Raw genomic sequence first — 18,014 nt, forward strand, 5'->3', positions numbered from 1 at the left:
CAGTGAGGGTTGTGTGTGTTGGCAGATGAACTTCCCGGACTCTCATCTCCTCATCTATAGGCGAGGCCATCTCCAGTAGGTGTTATAAAAATCAAATAAAGAACCCCATGTAGGACACAGTGCCAGAAGAGCAAACACTAGACACAGGCACCATTCTGTTACAAATCATTTTATAAATCTATATCACAGAGCAGTAAGGACTCAGACAATCTGGTTCAAGAATCATTATCGGGGACTAGGGGGGTCCAGCCCCTCAATAGTCCCCTCCCAGGGTCCGGGAAGAATCTACAACCAGCTGATAATTAATCTTTGATAAAAAGAAATGAATCTATGTATACGAAACTCCTTAGTTCATACACTTTATTATTCTGTGATAGTTCTTTCTCTGCACAGCTTCTATTCTGCTCTCATGTATAGCTCCTTTCTTGCCTGATTTCTCTCTATATTTATCTACTGTCTCCTCCAGGTTCTATCTTAATTCCTTCATCTAGTTCTGTCCCTTCTAGGTTCTCATCTATCTAGTTCTTTCCCCTATCAACTCCTCTCCCATCTCCTTCTCTCTCATCTGGTTCTTCCTCAGCTTGTTCTTCCCCATCGGGCTCTTCCTCATCTTCCATCTCGTTCCTCTAGTCCTCTCTTCTAGCCCTTCAATCTAGTTCTTCCCCCATCTCAGTTTGTTCCTCTCAAGTTCTTACCCATCTAGTTCTTCCATTCTCTTTTCTCTTCTCCGCCCTGTGCCCTGGAAGTCCCGGTATATAAAAGGGAGGGTCCGAGCTAAACTGTGTAAAGCTATTACTTAACGTCCACCTCTCCTAGGCAGTGTCTCCTCGTGGAATTTACCGTAAGTCAAGAGACTTGCCTGTGGGCTGTTATCATTGTTAGTCCTCGGAAGTTGGGCGCCCACCTGGGTGGTGTTTCCTGTAGTCCTTGAAGAAAGGGAGATATCTGATTCCAGAGAAAGCCTTTCCTGAGGCTGTTCTCCAAATACCTGGAATGTGTATGTCCAGAGGGTGATCAGTCCACACTGTTAGTCCTTCTTAGGGAAAAGTCAATTGGAAAAACTATGAAGGCACACATGATTTTCATAACAGAAGACAGCTGATATATAACAAGCCAAGTAACACCAAAAACTCCTTGGGATTTGGCTTCCTCTGGAGGGATTCCCTGATTCCTCCAGGTAGTGACTTTGCCATAACCAGCGGAGTTCTTATGATAGATTCCTGCGGCCCGCAGCAAATCAGACTTCAAGAAAGGCTGTATGTGAAAAGTGACAGATTGGTTCCCAAAAGGCCAGCAGTATAGGGACATGGGGAGCTAGGAGGAGCATCATATTTAGCAAATGGGATAGCAGGACAAGGTCAGTGTGTCAGGGAAGCCAAGGTGCTCATTTGAGGGTGCCTGGATGGTACACAGGATGGGAGGCTGTGGGTTTGTGGGAGTCAGAGGAAAGTTCTAGAATTAAAGAGACAAGTAACTAATTGGAGGGAATCAGGTCTGCTGGAGAGCTTAGAGTCACTATGGGGCTATAGCCAGGGCCTTGAGGCTATGACTCATCATGGTGAGGTAGCCCTGAGCTCATGAGGCAGATATGTGGGGTTTGCTGAGGAAGTGGAGGAGGAAATAGACAGAGGCAATGGGTTGGAGACCAGAACTTTGGATGACCATGTAGTTCATGATGGTATCAGTCTGAGGACACTAGTGCTCCAGGGTCATCCTGAAGCCGATGGTTGCTCCAGCTGAGAAGCAGACTCAAGGAGGTCATGACAGATGAGCCCAAGGAGTGAGGAGAGAAGAAATCATAGGACTCAAAAGGCAGCTACCACCCATGACCTGGTTCCTACTGTGCAATAAGTAATGGACACCTTAATCCAGGTCCCCAGTCCCCTCGCAGAGCTACTGGTAGGTTCCTTGACTTAGGGTGCGATTACATCTTAGTGAACCCCTTGGAAATCCATAAAGCAATTTAGACAGGCGTGATGGGGTGGGAGCTGGGGAGATAGCTCATAGGATGTGAGTGTTTGCTGCACAACCATGGGGTTCTGAGTTTGGATCTCCAGCACCCTTGTGAAAAAAAAAAAAACTGGGCATGGTTATGTGTGCCTGTAACCCCAGTAAACTGGTTGTCACCTAAGCTGAGAACTCTGTGGACTTAGTGAGAGACCCTGTCTCAAGGGGACAAGTGGAGAACAATAGAGGATACCCAATTCTCTCCTCTAGTGCATGGTGGTGCACACTTGTATCCTAACACTTGAGAGGCTGAAACAGGAGGATCATGAGTTTGGGGCCAGCTCATGGGCTACATAAACCCTGTCTTCAAAAAAGTCTTAACAGAAAAGACTTCATGCACACAACCTAAAAGTACGGTGGCTTAGCGGTAGGACACAGCGGTGCCATGCGTTCTCTCTCCTGGCCATGGCCCGTCGCTGCCATCCGTCCGTTCTCTCTCCTGGCCGTGGCCCATTGCTGCTTTGCAGCATCTTGAGGGAACATCATGCTTCAAGTGGCTGGTCTAGGAAGAGATCAGTATCTAAAACCCACAGTTTCTACCGAATTCAAACTCGTTCACACCATCATGAAGCTGAGGATTTTGGTGTTGGGTTTGGTGTGGGATTCCTAACACACTTGTCAGTGTCCTGAGCAATGGGAACTCAGATAAGATGTCTATATTTTGGGTTTGTCTGTGGTCCCTGACTCATAGCCACCTCTTTAACAAGTCATAGAAATTAGAGATTAGAATTTCTCTTCTTCAAGCAGGTCACAGAAGCTTAAGTCCCCGAGAAGCATCTAGATAGACAAGCCTTGCTAAGTATCCCCAGCTGGGCACAGGGGTTAGCTCTCCCTTTGCCCAGCCACACCTCCACACATGCCCATGGTTCTGTCATGCTCAGACTATGATGTCTGTATAAAAGCCCAAGAGGAGAGGAGAGGGGAGCCTGTGGGCAACTGAACACCCTGGAGGCTGGCATACCCAAACTGTAGGATCTGAAGTTCCTGCACCGAGGACACTGCCAACCCTTTCCCTATCCCTCTTGTCTAGCTGGCCTTCTTATCCTGATTTACTTCCTTTTAAATAAACCAGTAGACATTTCCTTGAGTTCTATGAACTGCTTCAGCAAACTGACTGAACTGGCTAATCAAAACCCAGGATTTAAAGCCAGGCGGTTGGAAGCACAGACCACGACCTATTGCTTGCTCTGACTATATCCACTTTTTGGCTCCTCTGTCTAAATCCATGCCTAGCCCACAAGGCCCACTGCCCATGTAAAGACCTCACTCACACAGCCTCTCTGTCCATGTCTACACTTCATCTACACATCCCCTCTGTCCACATTATCTATACTTCCTCTACACAACCCCATTGCCTGGGCTTGGAGAAGGTTCTGGGCACGTTCCAGGAACCCACAGAGGGCCTGACACTACATTTACTCCAGTACATACAGCACATGGCCGGCCTCTTCTGAGGTGTGAGTAAACAAAGCAGCCCCACAGGGCCATGTGGTAGACAGGGCACTGTGTGGGACTGACTTGGGGTTGGAGACCCTGGCATGGGCATGTTGAAACCCCAATCCTGCCAGAACGCCTTTCCCATGAAGCCATGAATGCCAGGCCTCACAGGGCAAAAATATCCAAGTGCCACATATGTGGGTTCCTGCAGCTGACACCAGCTTGGCGTGGGTGCTCCCAGGGACTGGCTCCTTCCACATGGCACAGCAGCACAGCTGCCAGCTTTGTGAGGCAGCTGTGAGAGGCGCCCCGCCTGCCCCTTGAGGTGCCAGTTGGGAGGCAGCCGACTCTCTTCCGCAGACTACCTGTGGCTGGGGATATATTTCCTGGCGACTGAAAATTTGATTTGTTTCCAAATCTTCCATCCGCTTCCCACCTGTCATTCCTCCTGCCTCGCTCCTCCTCGCCCTCCTCCGCCTTCCATCGGCAGCCCCAGCCCCCACCAATCTCATCACAGCCCATGTGCCTCTCAGCACCAGTGCCAGGCGGCAGGCACCACCTACACCATCTGAGGAGTAGCATCTTCCTGCCACTTGTGCCAGGCTGGGGCAGATGAGAACTGTCAGTGCCATGGGCCATGGTCCAGGGCTCCCTGAGCTCCCATATTGACCTCCAGGGAGAGAAGTACCAGTCTGAGGCCCCTGAAACTGAGAGAATCCAGAAACCAGGGCCAGGTTTTGTGCTGCCTTTGAGGCATGAAAGGGAGCTTTACGATACAGCCAGGCTCAGCACGAACCGAGGGAAACGGATGTGAACGGGGAGATCCACCGAGGCTACGGCCTGAACGGGAGCCCCAAGCAAACCATGTGTGTGCACTAAATGAACCCCTCAGCCTGAGGAAGAAGCTGGAACACGGCTTAGAACGTTTCCATTTCCCAGGTGTGCTCCTATCTCAGATTGCTCTTTCTGGCATCCAGGTCATCCCGGACTCTGCAAAGGGCCCCAGGTATGCGGCCTAACTATGGATAGCACCTGGTCTGACCTGGGCTTTGAGTGCTGGGATAAGATGATGGGAGTTCCTCCGTTCTCCATGGCACAGCTGTGTGGGAGGGAGGGAGGACTGGGATTAGGATGGACTGGAAAGGGAGACAGGACCCTGTGAAGGGGTTAGGCCTTTGAAACCTTCTCCTCTGGGAAGACTCTCAGGGTATTCAAAGAGTCAGGAGTCAGGAGGGGCTGGCACCTACCCCTGGGGGAGACTGGCTCCTGAGAGTCACCGACAGACCCAGGTCCCCAAGGCTGACCCCCAGGTAAAGCCACTGGGCTGCTGCAGTAGGAAGAAGCAGCGCAGGACTGTGGGGGTGGGGAGAGCAAAGCCTTGAAAAGAAGAAAGAACAAGTATTTAAAAAATAAAATGAGCCAGGCAGTGGTGGCGCATGCCTTTAATCCCAGCACTCGGGAGGCAGAAGGCAGGTGGAGTTCAGGGTCAGCCTGGTCTACAGAGTGAGTTCCAGGACAGGCAGGGCTACACAGAGAAACCCTGGCTCAAAAAACCAAAAGTAACTAAGTAAATAAGTGTTGCAGGCCACAGGAATATATCATAAGAACTCAGCTGGTTTTGGCAAAGTCACTACCTGGAGGGATCAAGGATTTCCTCCAGAGGAAGCCAAATTCCAAGGAGCTTTTGGTGTTACTTGGCTTGTTATATATCAGCTGTCTTCTGTTATGAAAATCATGTGTGCCTTCATAGTTTTCCCAATTGACTTTTCCCTAAGAAGGGCTAACAGTGTGGACTGCTCACTCTCTGGACAGACACATTCCAGGTATTTGGAGAACAGCCTCAGGAAAGGCTTTCTCTGGAATCAGATATCTCCCTTGGCCACTTTCAAGGACTAGCAGTAATAACAGTCTACATGCAAGTCTCCTGATTTAAGGCAAATTCCACAAGGAGACACCGCCTAGGTCAGGTGGATGTTAAGTAATAGCTTTACACAATTTAGCTCGGACCCTCCTTTCTTACAGCCTTACTAACTTTATAGACCTTTAATTCCTTATCTAACCACTTCTAGGAATATTTAGATAACTTTCTGTGCTGACAGCTATGCTCAGCCAGAACCCCAGTTCAAGCCTCCCTGTAATTATCATCATTGGCAGCATCCGGCCAGGTCCATCCCCAGATGGAGGAAAGTGCCTTATCAGAGATACCTCTGTACTCTCTAAGAACAGACTTAAGCATCCAGACTACCTGTTTGAGAAGGCCTGGCGGATGTGCCAATTAAGCTTTACTTCCTCTTTTCCCAAACCTTACCTCTAGTTCCAGATCTCCCTTTAACTATCACCAGAGGCATCTAGCTGTACACGGGTTGCCTAGCGACAGAGCACACTTTCCCCCACCCTGCAGAAAAATGGCAAATAGCTTGGACAGATAGGAGCCACAGGAAAAAAGAAGACAGTTTTATTTTCTCCCATTGACCTAGCAACTTATAGATTCTTAACATTTTCTACTAATCACGTTTAAGACTATAGTTGAGCACATAAGATTCCCTCTTCTTAGATATTACCCGAATTTAGCCTTTAGTTAATTCATTTCCCCATTGGTCACTTCCCTTTGGGGTTACAAATGATAATTAACGGTTATTGCCTCCCTATGTGATTCTTATCACCCCTCCGTTTGACTCTGGAAGCCTGGCTTTATATACCAGGACTTCCAGGGCACGGGGAGATGGAAAAGAGAAAAGAAAATGAAAGAACTAGATGAGTAAGAACTTGAGAGGAACTGAGATGGGGAAGAACTAGATTGAAGGGCTAGAAGAGAGGACTAGAGGAACGAGATGGAAGATGAGGAAGAGTCAGATGGGAAAGCCCTAGCTGGGTAAGAACAAGGTGAAAAGGACCTAGATGAGGCAGAGTTAAGACGAGAGAATTAAGATAGAACTTAAGAGGGAACAGTAGATAAACAGAGAGAAATCAGGCAAGAAAGGAGCTAGGCAGGAGAACAGAACTGAAGCTGTGTATATAGGATGTTATGCCAGAGGAATTAAAGCAAGTGGACTACAGAGCTCGGTGTGCTGAGACTCTATTTCCCCAAAATAGTCCTCGCCGTTAGTAGTTCTCTCTCCTGAGCCCCTGGGATGTATAATATTAAGGCTGGTCCCTCTAATATTATACAAGAAGTTGGGGCTGGGGGGAAGGTGAGGGGGACGGGAGGGGGGAGAACAAGGGAATCCGTGGCTGATATGTAGAACTGAATTGTATTGCAAAATTTAAAAAAAAAAGAAGTAAGTAAATAAATAAATAAAATGATGCTAGTTGTATTAGTCAGGGTTCTCTAGAGTCACAGAACTTGTAGAATAGATCTCTCGATCTCTCATATATGTATATATATATATATATATATATATATATATATATATATATATATATATATATGAATTTATTGGAATGACTTACAGGCTGCAGTCCAACAATGGCTAGCTGTGAATGGAAAGAATCCAGTAGTTGCTCAGTCTCACAAGGCTGGGTGTTTCAGTTGGCCTTCTGTAAATGCTGGAATCCTGTAGAAGGAGGTTCCAATGTCAGTGAAAGAACGGATGTGCTGACAAGGCAAAGAACAAGCAAACTCTTCTTTCTTCCATGTCCTTACATAGGCTTCCAGCAGAAGGTGTGGTCCAGATCAAAGGTGTGCCTTCCCACATCAAGGTCTGGATTAAAGGTGTGTGCCATCCAGTCTCAAGATCTGGATCAAAAGCCTGGGTCTTCCTGCTTCAAGATCCAGATCAAAGGTGTGCTCTCCACTTCTGTGTTGTAGTTCATTCCAGATATAGTCAAGTTGACAGCCAAGAATAGCCATCACCCCAGCCAAGAGGGAGAACTCCACATTTCCTGAGTCTTTTCAGACCTCCACACTGACAGATGTGACTGAAGTGACCAGCAGCTTGGGTCACCCTACTGTGAGTGGCCAGGAGGTCCCAGGAGATGAGTACCAGGGCCTTCAGGATGGACCAAGCTTTTGACCTGCTCGGTATGGAGGAAAAGGAGGTCTAAGGGTCTTAGTGCTGCGCCATGGGGGTCTCTGGAAATGCTAGAGAATCAAGACTCCAGAGAGGCTCGATACAGTTTGTGGTGGTTAATCTTGACTGCCAACTTGATGAGATTTAGTGTCATTGTGGAAATATGTCTCTGGACTTGTCTGTGAGGGACTATGTAGATTAAGTTAGCTGAGGTGAGAAAATATACCTTAAATATGGGCGATGTTGTTCTGTGGGCTGGAGTTCTGGACCACATACAAAGAAGAGAATAAGCTTTCTGACTATGGAAACAGCGTCCTGCCACCATGACTTCCTTCCCCATCATGATGGACTCTACCCTGGAACTGTGAACCAAAATGGACTCTCCCTTAAGCTGCTTTTTGCCAGGGTATTTTTTCATGTCAATAAGACAAGTAACTGATACACAATCCAAGACACAGCCATGATATGCTGGGTGCTGTCCACGGGGCCTCTAGCAGGGTTCTCCAAGACCTGAACCTGACCTCCAGATGATCCCTGAAAGGTGAGGTGATGCATTGATGAGGAGCCACCAGGCCTGGACCTGTATCCCTGCCCCCCAGCCCTGCCCAGTCACTTTCAGAGTCACTTGTGATCATCTTGCCCCAGGTCTGGGCCTGACTCCATGAGTGAAAGGCTATGATGCAGGTTCCGATATCAAGTAGGACATGCACAAGCCAGCTGCTTTCACCATCCTTGGCCACCATCAAGGCCAGCTGCTGCTTCGTTTTCTGGGATAGCTGTGTTGGGGTGGCATCATACAAAGACAGTCTTCACTCTTGCTGCTTTTTGGTAAGCAGTTCATTTGCCAGGACAGGGATGTTATTGTTGGTGACAGCTACCTGGAATTCCTACATTACCTTCCCTTGCAGGAGGCTGGTCTGCTTGTGGGGCCTCATGGTTTCTTGTCCCTTCTTTTCTGGGATCTAGCCCCTCCCCCAAAAAACCGCTTTGGGTCTCATGTCCTTGGTACTAAGTGAGGCCTTTTCTTGGTGATATCAAAGGTTGACAGACAGAAACAGAAGCCTCAGGAGTTAAGGATCATGGGCATTTCAAGGAAGCTGAGAACTGAGGATCTTATGTATCTTCTAAACACACACGCGCACACACACAGAGACACTCACATTCACATGGGTGTATACCCTCCTACACATGTACAAGCTCACAGTCAATGACCAAATGTACTCCTGTATGCCTCTGTATACGTTTACACAACACAGTAGACAAAGGCATGCAGACTAATCTGGGGACTCGTGCATTCGTGCACACACCCACATGTAAACATATACACATACACACAAATGTCCACAGTGCACACACTCTTACACATATTATCAAATGCACGCATTCATCTACATCTACCTCACCATGAACCTGAGCTACTGGTAGCACAAAAGGTGGACTCAGTGGGGACACAGGAATCAGTGTCCTGCTGCAGTCATGCTACATCAGCCTGGGATGTGACATCAGTCAGAGGCTGCGCTTTCTTTTCTGCTCTGCATATCTGTGAGCCCAGTTAGGGGCTGGGCAGGGCCCTAGGAGTCAAAGTGCTCAGACTTGCCGTCCTACAGACACGCTGGGTCAGAGTCTTTTTGCTCCTCAGGCTCTGGGGCCAAGCACACTTACACAAGCCTGAATGTCACCAGCTGGACACACCAGTGAGAGAGGGTACCCTGTAACAGGGATGAGGCTGCCTCTGGTGACCCATCTGTCACACAGGGCTAGGCTGGCTCTATGGTGGTCAGCAGCGGAGTAACAGGTACGCCGGTCTCAGAGGATGGGAGGTGTAGCCATATCTCTCCTCTTTTTCTGAGGACACCACCCACCCCAGTAAGCCTCATCTTAACTTGGTCTCCTCTGCAGAACTCTTATTTCCAAACAAGGTCACCTTTTGAAGGTCTGTGCAGGCGTGAATGCTGGGGATGAGGGGATACTGCTCACCCCAGTTCAGGGAATGACATCAGAAGGGCTGGCACTTCTCTAAGGGGACTTTGGCCTCAGAATCCTGGATTCTAAGGAAGAGAACTGACTGGGCTGGATGCCTCTCAGAGCACTGTGGTAGAAGCCAGCTTTCTTGGATTGATTTTACCTTTTCCAATAAATTTCCTCCATGTTACCAAATTAATTAATGTTTACTAAAGAAAAGCTTTTTTTTCAGTTTAGTTTAGTTTAGTTTAGTTGGTAGAGTGCCTCTATAGTATGCACAAAGCCCTGTCTTCCACCCCCAGCACTACATAGACAAGGCAAGGTGATGCATGCCTGTAATCCCAGCACTCAAGAGGTAGAGACAGGAGGATCAGATGATCTCTGCTAACAGAAAGTTCCAAGACAGCCTGGGCTAAGTGAGATCCTGTTTATAAAGAATTACATGTATTCCCCAAGGCAGAAGCAGTATGTTAACGTTTCGACACGTCTATGCTGTTTTCTACAACCAGAACCCCTTTTGTATTTACTTACTTAGTTATGTATGTGTGTGTGTTGAGGCATGTGGAGGTCAGAGGAAAACCCAGAGGCATCAGTTCCTTCCACATACAATACGGGTCCCAGGGGTCGAACTCAGATCCTTAGGTGGCAGCAACAGCCCTTCCCTGCTCAGCCATCTCACCGGTCCACAAATACTGTTTAAAAGCACAATTTTGGGTCATAGAGGGATCCTGTATTGTCACTTACTTGTACTATTTCAGGAAGTCTTTTGAGGCCTCTACATAGTCACCTCTGTAGCTGTGATTTATTTGTTATTCATTAATATTTTTGGGGTGCTATGTATCAAGTCCAGGGAGAACTCATCCCAACTTGTCATGGTAGCAGGTCACCAGGCTCTTCTGTCACCTGGGATGGTAGGTGCATGATTCCTGCTTTCAGTAACATAAATCATGGGTATTCAGCTTCCTTGCCAACAGGTCCCCAGGATAAATAAATTCCTAACAGAGGAATGATGAGATCAAAGCATAAAAAATGTCTAATTTTTTAAAAATGTCTTGCCAAATTGTCCTTAACCCCAAAGTCAAGGTTTGTCCTCATTGCTGAAGCAGATGTGGGCCAACCCACACTCTCTGCTACCTGGCACGGATGCCAGATATTCATCTACACGTGTGTTCATCAGCTCAGGCCATTCTCAACACTCCAGATGAGGAGACAAAGGCACACAGAGCAGAAGGCGCAACCCCTGGTGGAAACACCCTTTGCACAGCCTATGGCAGCACCATGGCCAGAGGGAAAGGCAATTTGCAGCCAAAAGGTAATGGACACATGTGAACTGCTGAAGTTACCTCTTTCTTAAGAGCCTTGGCTAACTCATCACCACAGCTGCCTCCTGGGATGTGGTGTGTCAGAGTGCACCATGGGACAGCAGGCCTGAGGTAAGCAATGTCTTTATAAAGAGTTCTGCAAGCTTTTTAAGACAAATGAGTCTCTGATCTGCCACACTTCCCAGGGGACTCTAAGGAAAGTAGGCAACCCTTCAAGGCCGAGCCTAGTGATGAACCACTGCTTGTGTGCCCACTCATCAGCTCGGACATCTACTTTTCCAAATGACAAGACATTTACTTGTGGACCAGCATAACCAAGATGGCGTTGCTGGTGTCAGCCTGCTTGCCTCCCACAGTGAGATGTCAGGAGAGACTCCCGGCACTCAGCATGTGATGGGACTGGGCATGGACCAACAGGTCATCTAGGCTGAGAGCAAAACCTTCAGAACTGCCTATTTGCTGTTCTTCCCAAGCCCTGGCTTGGGCTCCACCTGCTGTTCTCATTCACCCTCCGAACAGCCCTGTGCTTATGTACCATCATCTACCTCCAGACAAGGACCTAGAGTCAGGCTGCTCAGCGTAGCTCACAGCCAACTGGGTAGAGCTTCCTGGCAGGTCACCTTCATGGACTCCCTGAAATGACAGTTATCAATTATCATCCCCTGTAGGTGAGATGATTCACCGGCCTGCTCGATATTCAGTCCTCTCTCACTGGCTACCTTTGCAGTCTGTGGCTGTGGCCAGATCCAAGCAGATGTGGGCTGTTCTAGGATTGTCCTGGGGCTGGCTTGCGATCTCCCGGGACTATCCTATTAGGTCCCCCAGAGCGCCTCCTCCCCTTCTCCCCTCCCAGTGATGCCTGGGAACCTTCTCTGATCTCTGTGTTTCTGATTTAAATGCTCCCCAGAGCTTGCCTGCTGTGTGCAGTATGGCATCTGGGTAGAATAACTGTAACAGCTGAGCACCATGCGCTTGTGGCTCTGGGCATTCTGGAGTGGGCTTGGTGCCAGTCTGTCTGTAGTGCAGAAGGCATTGCCCTCATGTGCCCTGTATGAATCTACTGAGCCTCTCTGGGCCTCGGTTTCCCTTCTTGCACTTCTCAGGGTCCTTACTACACAGTGTGGCTTCCAAGACCCATCTGCCCTTGAGCAGGAGCCAATGTCTGTGGGAAGCCTGTGCTTGACAGCTTGAGTAGTCTGCCAGATCCAGCGCCTTGTGCCTTACAAACTGAAAAGCTCAGGCCCGGGAGGACGTGGCTTGTGGGGATAGGAAGAGGGAAAGTATTATGGACAAGGAATGATACCTAGGTAAGGCCCACATCCACTGTGGCATTATCCCCAGATGAGTTAAGATGGACACACTGTTAACATTCACTGTCTTCCTGCTCAGTGCCAACACTAAACTGGCAGAGCCACACAAAGCTCCCCCATTTATACTTTTCACATCCTGCCTGACATACCAAACCCCCAGCATGACCAGGGGTGTCTGTTTTGTTTTCAATTGCTGTGATAAACACCATGACCAAAAACAGCTTAGGGGATGACAGGGCTGATGTGGCTTCCATGTCATAGTACGTCATTTACGAAGTCAATGAAGGAGCCCAAGGCAGGAGGAACCTGGAGACAGAAACTGAAGCAGAGATCATGAGGAGTGCTGCTTACTGGTTCACTCAGTCTGATATATAGATATATAGATAGATATAGATAGATATAGATATAGATATAGATATAGATATAGATATAGATAGATAGATATAGATATAGATATAGATATAGATATAGATATAGATATAGATATAGATATAGATATAGATATAGCCAGGTCTACCAGCCCAAGGATGGCATCACAATGAGCTAGGTCCTACAACATCAGTTATTAATCAAGAAAATGCTGCTCCACAGACTTACCCGCAGGCTAATCTGATAGATGTCAATCCCACTCACGAGGTCTTCACTCTCCTCCTCTGCCAAAGGTCTCACTGTTAATATCATTAGACCAGCGGCTTCAGCATGTGGATTTTGAGAGAATAAAAAAGCAGTTAGTCCCTTATTCCCCTTAGAAGACCTCGGTGTCCTTATAGGGACACTGAATCTGTCCTCACAGACTCCTCTAGAACCAGCCTGGAAGGGGCAAAATGACAAGGACTTAAAGGGACCCATTGAAGCTTAGCCTTTACCACCTGGGGTTAGAGCACTCTCTCTAATACTGAGCACAGGACCAGGCTGTCTAGGCAGCACCCTGTACACACAAGAGTCACAGCTGTGGCCAGTGCTGGCTTGTGTTCTCAGTACCCAGGCTTCCTGCTGCATGGCTGTCAGGCCCCCTGGCCAGACAGAGCCCTGCCAGGGATGAAGTCCTGCCAGCAGTGTGTCTGGCCTTGCGGCCCTGGGGACAAGGGCATATGTGTTCGTGCACAGAAGCTTCCCATCCATAGCGGTCACCTGGCACATACCTGCAGTCCCAGGACTTAGGAATTACAGTAGCATCATTAGCATGGCCTGGTCAGCTCCAGGGCATCCTGAGGACTGTTTCTTCTAGCCTCAACCTCGTTTCAGCTGGGAGGCTCTAGGAGGCTTTCAAAACAAAATGATAGCAACAACAACAAAAATAGATCTAAGCATCTAAAAATAGGGAAAAATTCCCACTGAAGGAGCCCCCTTGAAGCCAGTCTGTATTTATCCCCACACCATGTATTACCCTTTTGACAGATGGAGAAACTGAGACCCAGAGAGGTCCATCAGCTTTCTCAGGACCTCATAGCAATCCACAGCAGAGCAGGTTAGACCTCTGCACCTGTGTGTCTGTTTAGACCAGGGCAGGTGTCTGTGCTGCTTTGCAAATATTTGCTGATGGCGTTGATAACGCAGGCAGCCCTAGGGCCCATCTGTGTCGGAAAGAGCTCCTGATGGTGCCTGCAGGCAGGCTCAACTCCATTGTCTCTGAAATGAGGACCTGGAAGTCAGCCAGAGAGGTGTTTTATTTGGCCAACATCATGAGTATATTCTAAAGCCTGGCCTTCCTTGGGCAGGATGCAACCTCTCTGTTCACTGTTCCTCCTCTTCCACCCTCTCCTTACTCTGGCACCCTTCCTGTGCCATTCCTGCTCCTGTCTACAGAGGTGGATCAGTACAGCATCAGGACAGGAGGCAGAGCTGGCCTCTTCCACCTTCCCATCCTTGACTTGGTGGATTCCAAAAGCTTTTCCTAGTTTTCAAATCCTCGATATAACAAGTATGTACCTGCATCAGGAGCTCAGGTCGATGACACAGGACACTGCTATCGTCATTCCCACTGTCAGGCACAAAGCCTAGGGGTCTTTCCTGGAGGAAGTGTAAGAGTCCCCTGGGAGACAATTCCCAGGAGCTCCAGGTGGGTGGGCCTCGGCTTGGAGACCAGCTCATAGCCTATCCAGACAGGATCTCAGTTTCAGGGAAACCTGGATTTTGGTTCCAGCTGCTTTGGGACCCAGTCTTCCTTATGTTGAATATAGGATTGGATGGTTTACATGTTTTTAGCACATTCATATGGCTGTAAGTCCTCCTCCCTGAATGTCTTCCATGGAAGTCCAAAACTCATGTATTCCAAACCTGTAAACAGAACCACTCAAGTTCCTGGAGGCAGGTTGGAAGTTTGCTCTCCCAGTACGTGAAGAGAGGTCACAGAACTACCATCTCTAAGGAACCTATTTTGAGAAAAGGAACAGACATTAGATCCTCCCCAGGTACGTGGTTCTCTGACCACTCATTCCCCAGGAGTGGAGGGGCTGAGTGACCACTCAAAGATGCCATGTGCAGGGTCCCAGAATATGACTGACCAGTTTTGCTATTTCAAAATCATGTGACCTTGGACAGGTGATCCTGAACCCTAGTGCTTTTGTCCAGAGTCAGTGGCTTCCAGCCAAGGACTAAACGACACCTGTCACCTATTCAATAAATAAGGCCATACTTGCCAAAATCCCAGTGGCCACCCTGGGTGTGATATAGGCTGATGGCTCTGGTCCCAGCCTCTAGTGTTCATGGTTGTGGTAGTTTACATAACAAATGTCCTTTATAAGCCAGGCATTTGGGTACTTGGTCCTCAGTGGGTGGAGATGTTTGGGGAGGTCTGAGAGATATGGCCTTGCTAGAAGAATTACTTTACTTGTGGGGAGGCATTGAGAGTTCAAAGTTGTGCTCCACTTCCAGTTCACTCTCTGCTTCCTGCTTGTGATAAAGATGTGATCTCTCGGCTTCCTGCTCCTGCAGCCCAGCCCGCTGCCATGTACCCTCACCATGGTGGACTCGTTATCCCTCTGGAACCATAAGCCAAAACAAAGGCCTTTTTCCATAAGTCGCTTTTGGCCATGGTGTTTTATCACAGTAACACCAAAGTAACTCCTACAAGGGTATTTCATTTTCATCCCCTCAGCCATGGGCAGGGAGTGGAGGCTGGCCAGAGACAGGGGCCAAGTGCTGTGTACCCTAAGGGAGGGCTGTGTGGGGTTGAAGCCCCAGTGGGCTCTGCATAGCTGTCTCAGCATTCACAGGTTTCTAAATCAGGACCACGCTTCCGTTTCTACAAAGCTCTGACGCTGTGACTGGTCTTGTCTCTGCTTCTGGCTTCTAACCTGAGTCGGGTTGACAATATTGCAGCCACTTCTCCATTCAGGGCTGAGCAAGTGTTCACTGGGTCCCGAGGACAGGGATATGATCACACTCCCAGGCCAGTCGCCACGGTGCAGAAGCCAGTGTGGGAGAGTAGCGCCCTGTGTGTGTGATGTGCCCATCTGATTGACCATTGCGCAGAAAATTGCTTCCACTGAGACAACAAGGTGGTGCAGTGGGTACAGGTACCTGCCAACAAGTTTGACAACCCGAACTGGATCCGTAGGACCCACAACGTGGAAGGAGAGAGTCAATTTCTGCAAACTGTACTCTGAATGCCACATTCCCACTAGAGCACATGCACACACACACATAAACAAGCAAACAAACAAACAAACACTTAAATAAAACTTTCTTCACCTCAAGGGCAGACAGCTACGCTGTGTGTGTCATTATAGTGGGTAAGTGGGGGGAGGGTCTCAAATCAACTAGCTTCCAACATGATTAAGAGGCAGTTTCTCCCTCTTCAGCTGACACCCAGTGCCCCCCTCAGATGGAGTATCAAAAAAGACCAACCTCGCCTTTAATCCCAGCACTCGGGAGGCAGAGGCAGGTGGATCTCTGTGAGTTCGAGGCCAGCCTGGTCTACAAAGTGAGTTCCAGGAAAGGCGCAAAACTACACAGAGAAACCCTGTCTCGAAAAAAACCAAAAAAAAAAAAAAAAAAAAAAGACCAACCTCAAGATGAGGAGGGTGTTATGAAACTCAGGCTGCCATCGAGCCCTCTGGGTAAAGAGGCCCATGAGCTAGTCCTACCATTTGTTCTCTACTCCAGAGTAAGATATCTAGAGCGTAGTGATGCTTATCTGTAATTCCAGGCAGGAGGGTCATGAGTTTGAGGCCAGCTTGGGCTATATAGCAAGACATTGTCGCAAAAAAAAAATTCAAAAGAAAAAGAAAATAGATTGGCCTCCTCACCTTGATAATCTTCCGAGTGAACTCAAATACCCTGGCCAGCCACCCCCAGCGCAGACTGAGCAATTTCACTTCCCGGTCCCCCGGGGTGGGTGGCACCCAGCACTGCGGTGGAATGTTCCGACACCCACACACTGAACACTTCTGTTCTGGCACAGCTGTGCCGACCTCTGGGAACCGGAGGCCTCAGAGCTAGAAAAGTCTGGCTCTCAGCATGTCCTGGCCGGGGCCTGCAGCATGTCCTGGCTGGGGACAGCACCTCTGCTGTCCTGCGTCTGGCTACAGCTGCAGCCCAGAAGTCTCAACCCTTCGGTGGATGACGAACTACAGAGTCAGCTCACAGGCTCCTTGCTCACCTGTGGGGATTATGCCTTGGTGCCATGGGGGTTCTGTGCCAGCCCTGGCTCTGTGACACCCTCCTTTGGCACTAGACAGAAAAGGCCTTTCCATCGATGGGGGTAAAAAGGGGATAGATAGTTCTGGAAGCAGAGCCAGTGTGGTCTGGCAGAGGTAGAGCCTCTAGCAGGTTGTGGCCCTGGTTTTCCTTATACTTGAAGCCTTGGGTGCTTCCAGAAGAGGATTGTAAAGGCCACAGGATAGCCTCTGGGGCAAGGCTGGTTCCTAGTCAAGGTTGGCCTGGACTTGTGGTGACAGTCTGAGGCGGCACTGGAGAGGGTGTCCCAGAGGAAATGTCATAGCACTGTGGTTTGCTTACAGCAGCAGATTGGTGTAGTTGAGAGAGCTGGGATGACCGAACACACAGTGTTCCCCACGAGTGTCCACACGGCTTGGCAGCTTGCTTCTGGGGAGCGGAAGCAGCAGCCGGCAGGATGGCTGCCTGCACTGGGAAAGGAACAGGAACTTGTAACTGTTCTCACTGGCAGATGAGAGGACTGAGGTTCACAAGCTGTCCTGGGCAGCTGTACTAGGTAGCAATCCTCGGGAGCCATCTTGGGTCCCAGTATGCTCTACTGACTGTCTCTTGCTTGAGGCCAGAGGAGCCAGTAAATGAGGGGTGGTGTCTTGTACACAGCAGAAGTAGAGTAGACAGGCCTGAGCTATGCAGACTACAGGATGTGAGACAAGGGTAGAGCCAGAAGGTGGCCAGGGCTCTGAGGCTCAGCATAGGGGCAGTCCTGTGTTTTCTTCCCCCACTGGGCCAGTGACACCTGGGTCAGACTCAAGGCTGATGGATGCATGCCTTTCAGTAGACTAGCCCTGGGTGACCCGTGTCTCTTATGCCACACGGCTTTCTGTAGTCCCGTGATCTAGGATGGGTGGGCGGGGAAATTCAGGACAAAAGCTCAATCAGCTCACATGAAGCTCATCTCACTGTCCCCAGGCCACATCTCCAGGTCCCCCTGGGAGTCTTTCCTTGGCCTAGCTAGCTGGAGCACACCTGGGGTCACGGTCTACCTTGATGTTGTCTCTCACCACGGCTCTGGTCTTCTATAGAGACTCTATGGCTGCCCCAGATCCCTCAGAGTCCAGGAACGGTCTTCCTCTTCAAAGAGTGGCCTCTGGTGTGGAAACCTCAGAGACCCTGCTGCTCATGATGCAGAAAGAAGAGCTCAAGGCCAGAGCACAGAGGACAGCGGCCCTCAGCTACATATGGGGTCACTAAGCAGCCAGCTTCTGATGTCTCCAGCCCACTCCCACCTGTGCCCTGGCAGGCATGCAGCACTTTGTCACTTGGTGAAGAGTGTGGTTCTTGGGGAA

Source organism: Peromyscus californicus, unplaced genomic scaffold (genome assembly GCF_007827085.1).
Source record: "Peromyscus californicus insignis strain IS unplaced genomic scaffold, ASM782708v3 Scaffold_8__1_contigs__length_139910024, whole genome shotgun sequence".
Taxonomy (NCBI): domain Eukaryota; kingdom Metazoa; phylum Chordata; class Mammalia; order Rodentia; family Cricetidae; genus Peromyscus; species Peromyscus californicus.